Consider the following 15,511-nt stretch of genomic DNA (forward strand, 5'->3'; position numbering starts at 1 on the left):
AAAAAAAAAAACAAACACATGGACAACACACGATGTGTTATCGAAGAGGAAACCGAAGTCCTCGCGCAAAATCTCTCCGCGCCCTCCAAGCGGTAAATAATCACTAAAGAATGTAGTTGGGATACATGAACAGCAAAAGACCCTCCAAGCCTAATTTACCCAAGTACTTAAGCCCTCCAAGCTTCTTCTCCAACGAGGTAGCCGAACCTATTTTTCTTTAGCTTCCGGATTCCACTACTATACTATAGCATAACCAATGTATATTGGTTCTTTCCAAACTGCTTCCCTTAGCACAAATGAACCTTCTCAAGACTGGGTGTAGTGAGATAAGGATTGGCAAAGAACCTCTCAAGGGTATGACAATGGAGAGGAAGAGAGTAGAGGAATTTGTAAAGACTCTAAGGTAAAGATTGTGGATGAATCAATCTTGTTTTTCTCTAGGGTTTCTCTAAAAAATTTCTCTGAAGCTCTCACAATTTAGTGGGTATAAGGGTCATATATAGTGGTGTGTGTTTGGAATACGAAGAATCAGCTTTTTGCCAAACAAGGCTGATTGGCAATTTGGCCTCGCGACTGGTTTGAGTCGTGAGTTCAAGCTGCGAGATAACGGCCTGGCCAGCTGGGACTTTTGTCCTGTAGTGCGACAGTGGCGCGACCCTTTATCTCCCTTGTATGCATCTCACGTGCCTCAGTTGGCGGCTTGCCAGTCGCGAGTCACCACGAGTCTAGCCGGAATCTCTACCTTTTTGCACATGCTTGAGCTTTTCTTCACATCTTCTCACACACTACCCTTACAATAATCCCACCTAAATACAGGGTTACTAAGTGCTTAAATACAAGCAAATTGGCACGAAATAAAGCCAACAAGATGATTGATAAATTTCAACCTTACAATTCTCCTTTGGCTATTCATGACAAAACCCTAAAACAAACTTTAGACTTAACGCGTGAGTTGAGAACATTGGAAAACTCACTCACATCTAATTCTAAAATCTGTGAAGCTTTAGAACCATAAGAACAAGTAACTCCTGAAACACAACAACACAATAAGTTCATTGTATGCAGAAAATTTGTATCAAATGGAGCAAGCATAATGCGATCAAGCCAATGGAGTAAAGCAATAAACATGGCAAGACCAAAAACAGGTAATCCCTTCATACAAGTGATCACAATATTCATTCACACTTGGAATGAAATCCGGACATTCAAGTTGACAAACACAAGGCAAATCACTTGAATAACCAACACTCAACCAATGCACAATACATGAAGTATGTGCATCTAGGAAAAATCCTACACGGGCACAAGAGTGACAGTACTTAAAAAGAATGCATAGCATTAGTTAGAAGTACTGATTTAACAATGCACAAAGGCTACATAAAGCATGGTACAAACCACAAAGGCCTACAAGTGCATAAAACCAAACCCTAGAAGCTTACAAAAGAAATATGGGTATAAACAGAAAAAACAGAACATATGCTAATTAACTGAATAACTCATTAATATATAAATAGACCAAAGTGTTAAAAACATTCAAAGATATGAGTTTAATCCAAACCAAGACTAAAACCTATAATAACAAAGATAACCAAACCAAAGTAACAAAACTATAACCAAAACAACACATATGATTATGAATCTCCCCCTCAAATAAGCACTCCCCTCAGGTGCTGGCCAAAAAATCTCCCCCTTTTTGACCGGAATGGCCAAAGGGTCACTGTTGTAACTTGGTGAAAATGCCATCAACTTAAGCTGCTAAAACATCGATCGGTCTTACATGACTGCCATTCTCTTTGACTGCTCTCTCTGGCCTTCTTTGAGAGTCTTTTCCAATTCCTCAAGGCGCTTGTGGAGGTTCTCAAATAGCATCTCCAACCTATCATGTTGAGGGGCAGACTGTGCTTGTGTAGTGCTAGGTTGCTGTGATACATGGGTGGCATGTACATGTGAATCTGGCTCAGGAGTAGAAAGAGTAGCAAGAAAGAAATGTGCACTCTTTGGAGTTTTGGATGAATGACTTCTGCTAGCTTGTAGAGTAGACATAGAGATTAGTCGAGGACGAGCAATTATTTTCCCAACTGAGGGAGGAGTAGCACCTTCACTTAGAATGAATTTCATAATGAGACTACAAAATGGAAGGCACCTTCATGCTACTGTTCGAGTCGCTGTCTTTCTTATGATATAAAAAATATGGGTATAGATGTCAATGGTGGTGCCTGTGATGAGATCACATAGAAATTGAGCCCTTCCAAGGTTGATATACACCGTATTGCTCAACGAATAAAGGTTGGTAAACATGATCAGCTTCAATGTTGTCAACTTAGGTGAAAACTTGGTAGTACTTATCGATGTGCCGGCACTGGAGATGTCATGGCCAGGACTAAGAACTTGGAGAATGTCTTGAATCACTGGAGTGCGATCATCATAAGGAGTTAGGTCGGCATTCTTAAGTCTAGTGATTTTGAGAAGTTCAGTTATGGTGTCCGGACTAATGATGAACTCCGTCCCTCTTACCATATAGTGTAGTTCAGTTTCAAGATCAACTGTGTTGGCGAAACACTCCTTCACTAGTTCCATTATTGGATCAACAAAATTTCCAAATAATTCTGCCCAATCTTTTGCCTCGAAGATCCGAGGGACAAAAGTGGTTTCCAAAGTGTCAAATCTGACCTCCTGTTCCACTATAGGAGTTGCCCGGTCAAAAATACTTGAGTAAGCATGTAGGTGCTAAGGAGTTCTGAATAACTCATTATTGAGTTAGTAGATGGCTGTGATGAAGAACGTGTTCGTTTTGCAACAGGTAATGTTTCCTCTTCTGTCATAACCTCTTTTCCTTTGGAGGATCATCGAGACATCTGTAAAAGAGCAAACACACAGCAAAGTACCAAATCCACAGCACACTCATTTTGTTAGATCTAGTCAAGAGATGAGAGTACAAAGACCAAATAGATTTAGAAGACATAGAATCACAGAACGAGAACTAAGTCAATAAAGTGACAGAATAAGCATTCCAAACACACAAGAGTAATAGGCATTACACACACTCTGTCAAACATGAGTAGCAAAGTGTCACAAACAACAAGCATTTCAACACAATATCATGAAAGTGATATGCACAGACAGAGTCAATAAGGTAAGAACACTAGATAAGTCAAAAATCATTGTGAAGCCACACTGAACAAGTTATTGCCAACAAAAACCCATTCAAAAATCCAACTAAAAGAACAAAATATTCACAACAACAATAACAGTCAATCAGATGACATTCACTATAATGAACAACCCAAAACTAAACACCCAAAAACATAATCCTTTTTCAAAACACACAATTCAAGAAAAAACACTTAGAACAGGAAATCTAAAGTAAAGGATAGAAAACCCATACCTTTTTCTTAAAGATTTGAGAAGAAAAAAATGCAGAAATGGAGGTATCACAAGAGTGAACACGAGTGTTTGAAATAGTGATTTGGGGAAGTTAATGAACAGTCCCTATAGTTCGAGGGAAAAACTGAAAAACTATTTTAAAAACTGTCTTTAAAACGCAAAACACGCGTTTTTCGCGACTGAATCAAGTCGCCAGTAAGTCGCCAGGGTAAGCCACAAAACACTGTGAAATCAAGATTCTTGAAAAATTTCTAAGTGTTTTTCGCGACTGGAAGATCTACTCTGAGGGAGTCGCGAGCTGAGCCGAAAATCTCTGTGTGCCCCTCCGACTGGACCTTCCAGCGAACAAGTCGCCACACTGAGCCGTGAAATATGCAAAAACACAAATTTTGAAAAAGTTTCTAAGTCTTTTTGCGACTGGGATGCTGACCGCCAGTGACCGCGAAAATCTGGAGAGAGCTTCGCGACTGGAGCATGCACTAGGTTTACTCCGACTGAGTCGCTAAAACAGGGCAACACTGTTTTTAAAAATTTTGACATTCTGTAAAAACAAAAACACTATCAAAAAACAAGCTAAAACGCTCAAAAATCTTTTGTGTATGATCAACAAAGATTGAGCTTGTGAAAACACATTTAATCAAGTACAATCACACAAATGAATATGACATTCATTAAACATAGACTTGTGTGTTGTGTTTGGATATCAAAAATGAGATAATCCTTAGTTTAATGTGAAGCTTCAATGATCAATTCAATCAAGGCATACACAACTAGCACTAGATAATATGACCAATCTCAATTATAGAAACATGCATATATGACCTCCACAAGCACTTGATAACAATTTTTTGAAACTTTTCATTTGCTCCATATTCAACATATCATTTGCACTTTTTGAGCAAAGAAAATCTCATTTTGAGATAGATGCTTGAAATTTTTATATTTCAGTTGATGAGTTAGCTTTTGCTTTTTGGGCATCTACATTTTATTTTGGTAGCTTTCCTTTTTCCTAGTCAAATACTATATGTGCGACAGGCTTTTGCAGCTCTATATCTCTTTTCATTTGGAGATTTACATTTAGAGAGCTCTTTTAAGTATAAAAATAAAAAGTGGGAAGATATATAGGCATGAGTCTATGCATGTCTCAAGATCAACAAAACCATTCACTAATTATTCATAAAAGGTTGAAGATCTATTTACAACAGTCACATAGATTTCGAATTTCTTCCACAATGATATAAGTGCATGAGAGACAAGCTAAGCTCATTAAATGCACAAAGCCATTAGTAAAAGGTACAAGGCAAAACATGTGTTGAGACAAAAACTAACAAAGCCGATCAAACTTTTTGGATTTTCTACTTTTTATGTGTTTTTGGATTTTTGACACAAAAGCAGTAAAAGATTGATAAAAAACATAACAAAAAAATGTAAAAACATTTGAACCAAAGACAAACACACACACAAAATAACAACTTAAATACTAGCAAGAAGCACACAACCAAGCATATTCATAAACATGGGAAGTATTGATGATGAACTTGTTGTAATGCTTATGCATGAGTATCCTTCGTCACCCACACGTCACGTGCTTTGGGGTGATATCCTTAACGGATTGGGTACGAGAATTAGGACTATCAAACTTCATGTGAAGCTTTCAAGGCAATTTGTGAAGGCACCGATCACCTTCATCACGTCCTTAAAAAAAAAAAAAAAACACCAATTCAAGCTTTGTATCAAACAATTAATGTGTGGAACATGATAACAAACTTATAACAGAATTGATAAAAAATCTAAGTCAAATATAAATACATCCACAGCAGTAAATATAAAACAAAGATAAACAGAAGGAAGATGCAAACACATGGACAACACACGATGTGTTATCGAAGAGGAAATCGAAGTCCTCGGCGTAAAACTTCTCCGCCACCCTCCAAGCGGTAAATAATCCAATAAAGAATGTAGTTGGGATACATGAACAGCAGAAAGCCCTCCAAGCCTAATCTACCAAAGTACCTAAACCCTCCAAGCTTCTTGCTCCAACGAGATTATGCTGAACCTATTTCTTCTTTAGCTTCCTGAATTCCGCTACTATACCATAACATCAACCAATGTATATTGGTTCCTTCCAAACTACTTCCCTTAGCACCAAATGAACCTTTTCACAGACGTGGGTGTAGTGAGAGAAGGATTTGGCAAAGAACCTCTCAAGGGTATGACAATGGAGAGGAAGAGAGTAGAGGAATTTGTAGAGACTCTAAGGTAAAGATTGTGGATGAATCAGTCTTGTTTTTTCTCTAAGGTTTCTCTAAAACATTCTCTCTGGAAGCTCTCACAATTTAGTGGGTATAAGGGTCTATATATAGTGGTGTGTGTTTGCAATACGAAAATTCAGTTTTTGCCAAACAAGGCTGATTGGCGACTTGGCCTCGCGACTGGTCTGAGTCACGAGTTCAAGCTGCAAGATAATGGCCTGGCCAACTTGGGACTTTTGTCCTGTAGTGCGACAGCTGGCGCGACCCTTCAACTCCCCTGTGTGCATCTCACGTGCCTACAGTTGGCGGCTTGCCAGTCGCGAGTTAGCCGCGAGTCCTAGCCGCGAGTCTCTGCCTTCTTGCACATACTTGAGCTTTTCTTCACATCTTCTCACATACTACCATTATAATAATCCCACCTAAATACAGGATTACTAAGTGCTTAAATTACAAGCAAATTGGCACGGAATAAAGCCAACAAGATGGTTGATAAATTTCAACCTTACACCCACAAAATGTAGAAAGTTTTTCCAGAGAGAATTTTGAGAGAGAAAGCCTAGAGAAAAATAAGATTGACTCATCCACAATCTTCATCCTTTGATTCTCCAAATTCCTCTACTCTCACCCTCTTCGTTGATATATCCTTGAGAGGTACATTAGCCAAATCTTTATCTCACCATACTCATATCTATGAGAATATTTTTTTGGCGCTTAGGAAGCAATTTAGAAGGGAACAATTCATTTTGGTTGATGTAATGGGCGATTGCGCGGGATCTAGTAAGTTAGAGAAGACAAGGTTTGGCGTAACTTTGTTGGAACAAGAAGCTTAGAGGGCTTAGGTGCATTGGGTAGATTAGGCTTGAAGGGTCTTCTGTTATTCATGTATCCCAACTTTATTCTCTAGTGGATTATTGACCGCTTGGAGAGCGGCGGAGAGGTTTTTCACCAAGGACTTCGGTTTCTTCTTCGATAACATATCGCCGTGTTATCTTTGTATTTGCATCTCTCTTCCCTTAATCTTTGCCTTTTAATTACTGCTGTGGTTGTGATTAATTTCGGTTTAGATTGTTTTACCAATTATGTTTTAGCTTATATTCATTTTCCGCACATACATTGTTTGATTATGAGCTTGTGTTAGTAATTTGTGAATTGGGGGTCTAAACGTTCATTGGTGTTTTACACACTATTTGAATTTTCAATAGTATTAGGTAAGATGCCTCTTCAATCAGATATCTTGTTGCAATATATATTTGAGTTTGCAAGGAAATTAAATTATTCCATCTTACAAGTAATATATTTTATTTTTCAACACGTAGTAAGTGCCAAATACAAGCTATCATGATTTTCTTCTTGAGTATGGCCAATAATCAAAGCTTTACAGTATCTACCAAAATATATTTTTCATGCAATGATAAGTTTTCAAATTACTCTATTATCTTTCGTTCAGAGAATTCATTAGAAGATTTTAAAAGAGATGTCTTCAAATTTTCAATCGCAATTAATGATGCGTCTTTGATGACCAACAGTAGATAATCTTTTAATGTTCATGATTTCTTCTCCAATCAAACCAAGCCTAACTCCAATGCCAAGTAACCCTTACATATTTTTTTCTTCATTGCTAGTTTGGTGTTACCACAATTGAATGCAAATTTTAAAAGTTCAAGAGACTCTTAGCCGGTAATTTGAGTTACACTATTTTATGCACCATATTACTTTGTGATAAATATTCTTTGATTACAGTCACTTCATTTGCTGGAATTGGAGTTCCGGTGGTCATAATTTGCTACTTCTTGGGATTGCTCTCATTTACTAAAATTATTTGTATTTGGAAAAAGCAAACGCTAACCTATCAAAGTGTAGAGGCCTTTATAAGGAATCACGGTCCACTTGGTATTAGAAGATACAATTGTTCAAATATAAAGAAAATGACCAACACTTTCAAATATAAACTGGGGCAAGGGGGCTATGGTGGTGTATACAAGGGGAAGTTAAAAGATGGTCATTTTGTGGCTGTGAAAGTTTTGAAAGAATCAAAAGGTAATGGAGAGGAATTCCTAAACGAGGTTGCAAGCATTAGTAGAACCTCTCATGTTAACATTGTCACTCTTATGGGCTTTTGCCTTGAATATTCTAAAAGAGCTCTGATCTATGAGTTTATTCCAAATGGGTCTCTTGAAAAGTTCATATCTAAAGATTTTTCCACAAATGTTGATCATCAATTGGCATGGGAAACATCATACAAGATTGCAGTTGGTATTTCTCGGGGATTAGAATACTTGCATAGAGGTTGCAACACACGAATCTTGCATTTTGATATAAAGCCTCACAACATTCTTTTGGATGAGAACATTTGCACAAAGATTTCTGATTTTGGCCTTGCAAAAATATGCTCTAGAGAAGAGAGCATCATATAAATGGTGGAAGCAAGAGGGACTATAAGATATATAGCTCCAAAACTATTTTGTAGAAATTTTGGAGGGGTCTCTCACAAGTTAGATGTCTACAGTTACGGAATGATGGTTTTAGAAATGATTGGGGGAGGAAAGAATATTGATGTTAGAGTTGATCGTACTAGTGAAATATATTTTCCACACTGGATTTACAAACGTCTTGAACTAGATGAAGAACTAGGATTGCAAGGCCTCATTATCAAAGAGGATGAAGAAAGTGCAAGGAAGATGATAATAGTGAGTTTGTAGTGCATACAAACTGATCCCTTAGATCGACCAACAATGAGTAAAGTGGTCGATATGTTGGAAGGAAGCCTTGATTTCTTGCAAATGCCTCCCAAGCCTTTCTTGTCTTCCCCACCAAGAACTCCAGTAGATTCTTCAACTACAACAATTTTGTTATGGTATGTCTCTATTTTGTCAAAAAATGCATTTCTTCTTTTGAAGGAAACCTAATGAAATAGTGCTAGTGAAGATCTTTGAGAATTATTTTTATTTTGAGCTTATAGATGAAGAGTCTTTAATGATTATTTACAATATGAATATTTGGCATGGTGGCTTTTACTATTAACTAGTGTCTTTTTATTATTTTGGGTGTTTTTGATTGATATTATTTATTTTTTAGGTGGTCAATCTTTTTGTAAATTATATTATGGTGCGTTATATATATATATATATATCTAATGAAATAGTGCTAGTGAAGATCTTTGAGAATTATTTTTATTTTGAGCTTATAGATGAAGAGTCTTTAATGATTATTTACAATATGAATATTTGGCATGGTGGCTTTTACTATTAACTAGTGTCTTTTTATTATTTTGGGTGTTTTTGATTGATATTATTTATTTTTTAGGTGGTCAATCTTTTTGTGAGATTGATATTGTGAGTGCGTTATATATATATATATATAGAGAGAGAGAGAGAGAGAGAGAGAGAGTCCTAAACACCAAATTATGAAATTACTATAGTGCTTTTTGTTATGGTGCGTTTAGCAAACATGATCAACCCAAGCCTTGGTCAATCGATTTCTAAATTATGTTATGTTGCGTTTTGTATTCTCGCATATGCAGATATGCTTGGCCACAAATATCTGCATATGAAAGGAATTGAAAAGGAAGGTTTAACAATGTCAAATCATTTGTTTTCCTTCTTTTCAATCTTTTGTTTGTCAAGTGGGTCGGTTAGATTTTTACTAACTCTTCCCTATTTTAAACCACAAATAAAATGATAAAATGACAATGACTCTAGGAGCGTCATAGAAACGTCAAAGATAAAGTTTGTTATGGTCTTATCATGGTAATGTGCATTGAGTTTACAAAGATTTATAATAAAAAAAAAATTAATTAATTAAGAAATTTTATTTCAGAGCCTTTAGCTTAACGGTACTCACTAATATTTCAATATTCAATAGACATGTTCAAGATTTAATCCCCCTTCCTCAATTATTGAATTATTAAAAACAAAAAACGAAGACATTTTCTATCAAATTCAACACCTTCCTCTTATTCGCAAGTAGATAAGCATGGAAGTATTTGCACTTTGAATGAAATTGATATACGAAAAGGAGCTTAAAACTAATGATCTCATTTTAAAATCGTTCCATAAATTTAATTGTTTTAAGATCAAAATAAAGTCAAATAAGTTTGTTGTTATGTTAATATGAATAATGTTTTTTTAAATAATGTTTCTTGAGATGGGTTCAAGTTATACCAAGTGTAACTCTACAAGAGTTGCACCTTTTTTAAACCGTAGATTTATGAGAGATCTAACGGATAAAAATAAAACGCAATTATCTATTACAACATTAAATACTTACCTAATTAATAGTCTCCTTATTATCTCTCTTCTCATTAAATATTTCTTATGTCTCTTTTTCTCTCTCCTTATTAAGTATTTATTTCCATTTTCTTTGTAATTTCTCCTACGTTTCTACGTTCCAAAATAAAGGAAAAAAAAAACCATTCACATTAGCGACTGAAATGAAAACTTTGAAACTTTTAAAATTAAGAGAGAAAATTTTAACGTATGTTTTGTTTCATTAAGCCATTCAAGGAGAGGTAGGGTAGATACTTGTGTCATAGCTACAGGACATGCTCAGTACGTAGTGCCATCTCCACCATAATCCTTTGTTTTTGACCAATTATATAAATAAAAAAAAAGGAAAAGGAAAAATGGAAAAGAATTAGTAATAATTAAATGTATATGTTTCAGTAAAAATATAGGTTCCATATATTTCACTAAACGCAAAGATATTATTGAAGCAATATGGTGATTTGGTGTCACAAACACAGTCTTCATGATACATAGGATAAAATGTACATGCAATTGAAGTAAATGAACATTAGCTATCAAAAGAATTTGGCAAAAGTCCATTCAAATTCAATAATTGCATAAAATATTTATACTGAATCTTCTGCAAAAACATAGGGATTTAAACAAAGACCTGTGATAGAAGAAGGGAATTGCATCGGCATCACAATTTTTCTAAAAACAAAACATAGGTTATGTTTGCTTCATTTCAGTTGCTTCATCCCTGAACAAAAAACGTAGAGAGAAAACGTAGAGAGAAAAGGTAATATTTATAAACTATATGTCCTACTTCATTTCAGTTGCTTCATCCCTGAATAAAAACGTAAAGGAGGAATTGCAAAGAAAATGGAAAGAAAGACTTAATAAGGAGAGAGAAAAAGAGACATAAGAAATATTTAATGAGGAGAGAGATAATGAGGAGACTATTAATTAGGCAAGTATTTAATGTTGCAATAGATAATGATGTTTTGTTTTTATCCGTTGGATCTCTCATAAATCTATGACTTAAACAAGGTATAACTCTTATGAAGTTACACTAGGTGTAACTTGAACCTATCTCATGTTTCTTATTATGGATTTTATAGAAATATGTATTTGGTCACAGAAATTTATTTTAAATTTATTTCTTAAACTAAATACAAGAATTTAATATTAGAGTTTATCTTATCCCGAGGACATTTTATTTAAAGTCTTATACTACTCAAATTGATGCATGCTAGTGAAAATACGTAATGTACATTTTTAGACTTCTCAAAACACAACCAGATTAACTTAGTTAATTAGCAAAGTGATTACTTAGTCAAATTATACAGTTCTAGGTTAACACAAACATATCATATCAATGTAAAGTGTGGAAAATGAAGAACACAAAGATATGATGACTCAGGAAAACCAAATCGGTAAAAACCCCATGGAGGATTTAACCTAGCTATCCTCAAGGTAAACTGAATCCACTATGAAATAATTGAAGTTTACACAATAGTAACTTAGACCACTAACATCCTATTACTACCTCGAGTAGAAAACTTACTACCATGACCCTATGATAGTTCTTAGCCCACAGACTACTTCTTTCTTAGATTCCCAACAAGTACAAACACTCCCGCTTGTGAATCTTTAAGCTCTTGAACCTGCAATTGAATGATCACCAAGTTCTTGACATAATCTTGAATCTTAGAAACCTTAAGTATGTGTGAAGGTAAACACCTCTAGATTTCACAAAAGATTCACACATATAGCATAAAGAGCAACCTAAAATGTGGCTAGAGTTTTCCCTTTTATACTAAGAGTAAAACATAAAACCCTACGTGTCAAACAAGCTTAGGCTGAGTTGGAAATTCTACAGAAAAAACAATCTGCATGACTTTTGATCGATCGAGAATTACAGAAAAAACAATCTGCATGACTTTTGATCGATCGAGTCTAATTCTCGATCGATCAAGCCAGATAGAATTGCACAATAAATTCTGCAGTAACTCGATTCCAACTTTACATAAAAAGCATATACTTTGAGCAAGTATAAACAAGACTAAAACGTTTTGATCATGGTTTGTCAACATTACAAAATAAAGTTCTAATACATTAGTTCCTAATTCTTAGAACCTAACACGTAATAATTACTAAGAACCTTGTATCTCTACTTTAGTTTGGTCTTGAGCGAACTATATATATGTTTCTCAACAGAGATTTATTCTGTTGTGTTTGGATGTGCTTCAAGATCCTGCTCGATTGATTGCTCCTTTTGTACTAGTATTAGGATAATAATCCTTTGCACTAGGCGTAGGGATTAAACACGCAAGTCAATGCTTAGGTTACTTAGAAATTTCCTTTTGGGTGCACACTGCCCCTCCTTCCTCACAAGAAATCTACACCATTCTTATAATTTGATTGCTTTTTTTTTTTTTTAATTCTTTCTTCTAATTTGATTTTTTTTAAAAAAATATCACTGTGAATTGGACTTTGAGTATCAATTTTATATATCCTTAGACTTTTCATTTTTAATAATTAACTATTGGACATTAAGTTTATGATAAGATTTGTTGTAAAAATGTTATGGACATAGTTTTTAGCTTGAAAAAATTATAAAAGAAAATTTTGGTTCAATTATTAATTTTTTTTTTTTAAATATAGTAGATATAAGGCCACCCGAATTTTTAAAAACCTCTCCTACTTTAGGAAAGTCCACTTTGAGGGTTGTGTGGAAAAGAGAGCTTGGCTGGCTGGAAGGGTCTCTCTCTCATTAATTATTAGATTTTTCATGGTACACACCCTAATTAGTTTTCTCTCAAATAATAAATTTTCTGTTTGAAGTTGGTTGGATAGTGGATACACACGCTCAAACTCACAGCTAACAAAAACAAGGAAAGTAGAGAATGAATTGAATCAATGTGTTGATGCATTGGCTAAGTTTAGAGCCACCCTATCTTCTAACTATGTTAATATATGGTGGAGGACTTGTTGACTTTTGATAAAGCCGAGCTTTTTTGTAATAGACTTATTCGTAGTTAATTTATATCATCTTTGGTTTACCAAAAAAAAAAATTACAGTTCCCTATTTTATTTGTCTTCTTACACTAGAGGTTTCACATTGGTGGATGCACATAGTATATATATCTACTCAGGTTTGGCTTATCTCCAATATATATATATATATATATATTTTAATCGGAATCTTCTATTGTTTTAGTGAGAAATTGTCACATCATACACTAACTAAATAAAATGTGGAGATTAAAATACACTACCACTTGTCATTGTATACTTAAAACAAAAAGAGATATCAAGTTGAAAATGCACTAGAGGTAAGCCAAACCCTATCTATTCTACATGCAACTATAATTTCCTTTTTAGTTATTAGGGGCTATTTAGTTGGAGATTTCTAACATCGTTGTTTAAAATGATGTGAAAACACATGTTTATAATATTCATAAAGAAAAAAAAATGTGTTTCTTACCATGTTTCAAATAACATATTTCAGTGTGAAAAAACATAATTGTGTGTTTTGTATATAAGTGTTTTTTTTAAAAAAGCTGACAAGTTGGCCCTCTGGTTGGAATTGAAGAATGAAGTTTTATGTGTTGTCTAATCAAGTAGGCTCTATGTTTTTCAAAATATTTACAAAAGTGTCATTGAGTAACATTGTTTGAAATTTGAAAACTGATAAGATGAGTTTTTCAAATTTAGTATTTAAATGCCCTAAAATGAGCAACATAACTCAAACACTCCTAAAAAAACGCCTTTACCAAATGTGTTGTTTTTTTTTAGAAACACAATTTTCAGTGTTTAAATACTGAAAACTGTTATTTGGAATCACATACCAAACATAACTTATTATAGATAACATCACGATAGATTCTTACTTTATTTTTTAGAATTTAAAAAAAAAAAAAATCACTCCATAAACTTTCCACATTTATTACAAAATTCATGCTTTATTCTATACTAACTTATCTCGTAAATAAACTTAATCTAAAAGATAGGGAAATGCATAGACGTTTACAAAAGTTAAATTTTTAAAAAGTTTGACAAAACCATTAACCTTTCGTATTTCTCTCACTTCTCATCATATATTTTTCCTCGTAAAAAAGGAAAAACGATATCATTAGTTTTTTTTTTTTTAATAGGATTGGGAGATGTGATGATTTTCTTTCCCCGGTGTTTGTGTCCACGTGCATGGTGATATTATATACTTGTCTTTGGAAAATTAGTGGGAAGCATTCAACATTACTAATTATATCTGGTTTAAGTTTTTTTTAGTAGTGATTATAATTTTTTTCCTGAAATAATTAGAAACATATTTTTTTTTTTTTTTTTTTTTTTTTTTTTTTTGTCCTCCATATGGGTGTAAGTTAATTTGTCTTTTATGCATACACTTCTACCAACCTTAAAAAAATGTGCATTTTGAAATTAATAAAGTTTTACTACAAATTTGGTTATATAACCAATGACTACAATTCTACTCAATATAGTTTTATTGGATGTAAATTTTGTCAAATCTAATATTGGATTACATATTTCTTAAACTCTATATGCTTGACAAATCCACCAAACAATATTTTTTATTTTTCTAAGATTAAGGGCAAAAACCGAAAACTGACTGAAACCGATATTTCCAAAATCAATTGGGATTTCAACCATTTCAGTTGAGATTTTTAAAAACTAATCAATTTAGTTTGGTCTAAAAAAGCACACTCAAAATCAACTAAACCAAACTGATTATACCCCTGTTAATATTTTGTACTTCTTGTAGGCTTTGCTTTAGGGAGATGAATAAGTCGCCCCTAAAAGTTACAAGAATGTAAATGTAATTTTTATTTCACCAAAACTTTTGGGGGCATGTGGGGCATTTCTTTAGCAACTTTGTTTCTCAAAAGAGATTTGTTATATGATAATAATAATGTTGTTTCAAAATTGTTAATGTTTTAATAAAAAGCATGTGCACTTCACGTAATAAAATCCATTTGGCTTGAGTAAAAAATAGGCAAAATTGCAAAATTCACCCTCTAAGTTTCATCATTTTTCATTTCAGTCCTTTAAGTTTGTATTTTGTCATTTTAGTCCTCTAAGTTTTAAACTTTCTCAATACGGTCTTCTGTTAACTCACCATCCATATTTGCCGTTAACTACCCAAAATTACATTGTTTTGGCCGTAATTTAATATTTATTTTTATTTTATTATTTATTTCTTAATTAAGAAAAACCCCATAAATAATTTTCTAGTTTTCTTGTGCTCTTTGTTTTGTTTTGTTCGAAAAAGCAGTTTTGAACTCTCAGCCATGGATGTGAGTATGACGAAGCTAGATTACTATGAGGACAAGTTGAAACTTCATTCCAACGCTACACTCCTCTCCTACATCAAGGTCAGTCATCATTTTTTTTTTCTTAGCTTCCCAAACACAGCCTTAAAAGAAAATTTAAACAATTTTTTTTTTATAAAAAAATTTGAAGGGCAATGAAGATGGTTGACACCCTTTAATACTAGAGTCAACGATCATTCACCCACAAGGTGGAGGTCAACTTGCCGTTACTAGCTTCCTCCAATTAGCCGATTTCGATTGTGAATTCATTGTTCAAGATGTACGCTCCAAAGATAGAATTGTTCAAGATTTACTAGGA

The 15,511-nt window shown here is 33.9% G+C and overlaps 1 pseudogene; it reads left to right on the top strand.

The window, feature by feature from the left end:
* The first annotated feature begins 2,764 nt into the window (after positions 1-2,764).
* LOC111987828 (PR5-like receptor kinase) lies at positions 2,765-8,546 on the top strand (annotated as a pseudogene).
* Positions 8,547-15,511: the final 6,965 nt, after the last annotated feature.

Source organism: Quercus suber, unplaced genomic scaffold (genome assembly GCF_002906115.3).
Source record: "Quercus suber isolate HL8 unplaced genomic scaffold, Cork oak 2.0 scaffold_960, whole genome shotgun sequence".
NCBI classification, from domain to species: domain Eukaryota; kingdom Viridiplantae; phylum Streptophyta; class Magnoliopsida; order Fagales; family Fagaceae; genus Quercus; species Quercus suber.